Genomic DNA, 4,735 nt, shown 5'->3' with positions numbered 1-4,735 from the left:
CTGGAGAAGGAAATGGCAATCCACTCCAGTATTCTTGGCACAAGGACAGAGGAGCCTGGCGAGCCACAGTCCGTGGAGTCTCAAGAGTCAGTCACGACTTAGTGACTAAACCATCACCCCCACCACCTGGTTGGCTTAGAATTGTTGAGCATTTTGATAAACCACAGTCACGCTTGGGAATCATTCAGCCACAAACAACGGGAGAATGTAAGAGGCACTTGGGACCTTGGTATGCAGCCGTCTTCCCTCCTGCCTCTGGTGGGTCAAGGTCACTGCTGAGGTTCTGTGAAAACGGAAGTGCCTAGTTAGCAGGAGGGGATGGTGGGGACAGGCAGAGATTCCCAGGCTCCAGCTCTGAGTCGGTGAACGTGCTTCCTCCTGATTAAGTGTGGGAACAACCAGTTCTCACCAGGGACCTGGGGACTCCACAGATTGTGGGGTCTGACCACGTGGGGTCCTGGATCCGAGGTGCCCAGTGAGGGGCCAGCACAGAGGGGCCTGGGACAGTGAGGTGTCCTGCCAACTGAGGTTGCCCTCCCCAAATTGCCAATGGCCACGTCGCTCGTGGGCAGAGATACCAGAGGTGGGGATGTGGTCCCCCTCCTCATGGCCGCTTCTGCATTTGAGAAGATTTAGATTAAGGCCAAGTAGACAGGAGCACAGGGAGACGCCCGAGGAGCTGTCCAGTAAGAGACGGCGGTCCGGGCCAGGCTGCGTGGACGGTGGACAGAGGCAGGGACGCCGAGCCTCGGTTCATTCACTAAGTAAATACTCACTCAGCGCCTGCCGTGGGCGCCCCCCTCGTCCTGTTCTCTGATACCCACGTGAAGGGAAATTAAGCAGAAAGACAGAGCCTTGAGGATGCGTGGGGTGGGAGTGGTGGGTCTCCGCAAGTGACATTCAGGAGGTGGTCCAGGCAGAGGGCGGGGAGGTGGTGGGCATGGTGGCCTGCACAGGGACCACAGCCAGGAGGAGGCCCAGGAACAGGGGGCGGGTGCCTGTCCCTGCCGCAGGTGTGGATGCTGTCTGGCCTGGGGCTCCAGGCGGCAGCGAGCTGGAGGGGGCGACCTGAGCAGGCAGCCTTCTGGCGAGACCAGAGCCCACCCAAGCCCTCCTGCAGGACGTCCCCCTGAAACGGGAGCCGGGCAGGCACGGCGAGGCCACCATGTCCCCTGATGGGCACGAGGCAGCCTCCCCAGAGACCAGCAGAGACGAGGTCCCTCTGTGACGTGGTGACGACAAAAAGGAGACCACACCCAGGTGAAATCTGAGCGCAGACACGAGGCCACTGGCAGAGCGTGGACGTGACACCCCTCCTCCCAGCTGGGCTGTGTCCCAGGGGACCTCTACCAACCCCACTTCACCTGTACCAGGCAGCCCTCCCCCTCATCCCGGACGACACGTGTTAAGAGACTCGGTCACAGGCCCAGATCTGCCCTGTGACCCAGTGGTGCTGCCCCTGGCCGAACAGGAGAAATGGAAACGTGTCCACACACAGACGTCCACGAGTTCATAGCACTGTTATCATTCATAACAGCCCCAAAGGTGGAAAGGACCCAAACCCCATCAGCTGGATAAAGAAAATGTGGTCCATGCATGCACTAGAATATTATTCAGATAGAAACGAGCAAAGCACCGATGCAGCTACGGCAGCGAGGGACGTTTCTAACGTGCTGCTCGGTGAGGGAAGCCAGTCCCCGAAAACCGGCTAACGTGAGCGTCTGGCCGTACGTAGGAAACGTCCAGAACGGGCGAAAGACAGCGACACAAAGCGCATGCGTGGTTGCCAGGGGCTGGAGCGGGGTTCAGAAGGACTGCCCATGCTGGGGCTCCCTTTAAGCAGGTAATGAAAGCTTGCGATTAGATGGGGTGATGTTTGCACAATCTTACGAAGATACTAGAAAATCAAGAAGTGTATTTTTAAAAGCGCCATTTTTATAGTATGGGATTTACATCCCCTTTAAAAACAAAGGCACTGAGCATAGAATTAGCCTCCTTCCAGAAAGAGTCCTGCCCAGAGCACAGAAGGAACACAACCTTGACCCCTCCCCCAGGGTCCCCACGAAGCCCAAGCCCCGTCGGGTCACGTGGACACCCTCTGAGGCCCCACGGCGCCACGCTTCCTCCCACAATCAGCGAGGGACTGCCTGCTCCGCTGGGTTGGGGGGCTGTGGCCAGGGAGGGGGCAGCATAGACAACTGAACATTCGTCTTGAGCACATCCTCATCCGCGAGGGCTGGGATGACCCTGAAGGAACCGGGTCACCTCCGAGGGTACAGACTCAGAGCACCACCTCTGCTCCGAACCCCCAGTCTGCCAAGATGGTGCAGCTGGCTCGCTGAAAACGCCTACCAGGCTGGGCGGTCAGAGCACGCCGCCACTCCCGCCAGGCCTCCGCCTTCCCCTGGCCCTGCGGGGGGAGTGGGTTCTGCAGGCCTCTCCCCTCACCTGGCTCCTACCTGTGCCACACAAAGGCCGCTGGCTCTCCCGCGCCCAGGCTGGAGTGGGTGCAGTGACGTCGACGTGTCTGAGCCGCCCTCTTTGAGTGGCAGATGGCCCTGCCTGGTGACGGTAGGTCTGCCTGATGTGCTTGGCTACGGGCAGGTGTCCTTCTGCACAGACCCCAGAGGAGCCAGCTCCTGGCTGTCCTGGCCTCCCCTGCCCTTGGACAGTGACAGGAGACGCAGTTGTGATGGAGACGCAGTCAGGCCGGGTATCCTGGCACTGGTGAGAGATAATGTCAGTCTCAGCTTCCTAGCTGGAGCAGTGGTCAAGAATCCACCTGTCAAAGCAGGGGATGTAAGAGATGTGGGTTCAATCCCTGGGTCAGGAAGTTCCCCTGGAGAGGGGAGTGGCCACCCACTCCAGTATTCTCTGGGAAATCCCATGGACAGAGCAGCCTGGGGGCTACAGTCCATGGGGTTGCAAATAGGTGGACACGACTGAGTGCTGGCTTAAAACTCAACATTCAGAAAACTAACATCATGGCATCCAGTCCCATCACTTCATGGCAAATAGATGGGGAAACATTTTGAGCTCCAAAATAACTGCAGATGGTGACAGCAGCCATGAAATTAAAAGACACCTGCTCCTTGGAAGAAACGCTATGACCAAGCTAGACAGCATATTAAAAAGCAGAGACATTACCAACAAAGGTCCGTCTAGTCAAAGCTATGGTTTTTCCAATAGCCATGTATGGATGTGGGAATTGGACTTTAAAGAAAGCCAAGCACTGAAGAATTGATGCTTTTGAACTGTAGTGTTGAAGAACACTCTTGAGAATCCTTTGGACTGCAAAGAAATCCAATCAGTCCATCCTAAAGGAAATCTATCCTGAATATTCATTGGAAGTACTGATGCTGAAGCTGAAACTCCAATCCTTTGGCCACCTGATGCAAAGAGCTAAATTGTTTGAAAAGACCCTGATGCTGGGAAAGATTGAAGGCGGGAGGAGAAGGGGACTACAGAGGATGAGATGGCTGGATGGCATCACTGACTCCATGGACATGAATTTGAGCAAGTTTCAGGAGTTGGTGATGGACAGGGAGGCCTGGCGTGCTGCAGTCCATGGGGTCGCAAAGAGTCAGACACGACTGAGCGACTGCACTGAACTGAACTGAGTGTGCACGCCCGCACGCAGCCTGTGATGGGTGGGTGCTGGAGGTGGGAAGTGCGCACCTTGCGAAGATGCTGGTGTTTTTAGATTCTTCCTGCTGCATAACAAAGCCCGTCCTGAGTGACACGGTTGCCTTGGAGTCTTCTACCAACTCAGTCCTGCCCTAAACAGGAAAGCTGCCAGACAAGGTCTGGGGTTCGGGAGGGCCACGTGGGCTCCTAGCGCCTCATCCAGGTGAGGGTCAGGAGAGCGGTGGTGGTGGTGAGGAGAGCAGGCTGGAGAGCCGGTGGGCCTGTGTCTGATAGGTCAGGAATGATTGCTCCCCCTGGGGTGAAGGGGCGGCATTGGGGGAGCCAAGGGGTGGTCCCCTGGCTCTTGGGTGGATAGCTCGATGGGGAGGCTTCACGGTCAGAGTGAGTGGTCAAGGCCGGCGCCAGGAGGGGTCACTTCTGTGCGTGTGGACTGTGAGCCCTGGCACAGGCTGGTGCAAACAGTGAGCTGTGAATGGAATAAAGAATAAAACGCTCATGCTCCTGCCTCGCTCTGAAGGTCGGGGGCGAGAAACAGCCTGGAGGAGATGTCCGTGCAGACACAGTGCAGACCCGGCTTCTGTGACCCTGGGGTCCAGCCAGGCTGGTCTGCGTCTGCAAGGCAGGCCCTCGAGAAGGGCAGGCTGGACCCCTCGGCACAGGTGGGGTTTCCTCCCCGTCCGGGAATCCTCTGCTCTGCTACTAAGACCTTTCCACTGACTGGGTCAGGCCCCCGTGCTCCCCCGTTATCTGGGGCGACTGTGCCAGCAAACATGCATTTTAGCCACATCGGTGGAGCCCTTGCTCTCTGTGTGGCTCCACCTCCCAGGCCAAGTCTGGAAATCCAGGAGGAAGATGGCACTCACCACGTTTTCAGCTCCAGGGTCATGGCCAAACCCCAGCTCTCTGACCCTATACAGTTATGTACGTAAGCAAAGCAGTTGACCTGCACCTACGTTTATGATGGGAGAATAAGGCAGAGATCTGCTGAACTTTTGATTAATTCAAAAATGGTTCCTGCTATACAGTGTGAGATGAGGATCACTAGCTTTTTTAAAAAATTGCTTCCCTTTTGGGGTCTCCACTTCAA

The sequence above is a fragment of the Bos taurus genome, chromosome 5 (assembly GCF_002263795.3).
Source record: "Bos taurus isolate L1 Dominette 01449 registration number 42190680 breed Hereford chromosome 5, ARS-UCD2.0, whole genome shotgun sequence".
Taxonomy (NCBI): Eukaryota; Metazoa; Chordata; class Mammalia; order Artiodactyla; family Bovidae; genus Bos; species Bos taurus.
The sequence above is the reverse complement of the archived record's forward strand: the minus strand, read 5'-3'. Positions refer to the sequence as shown.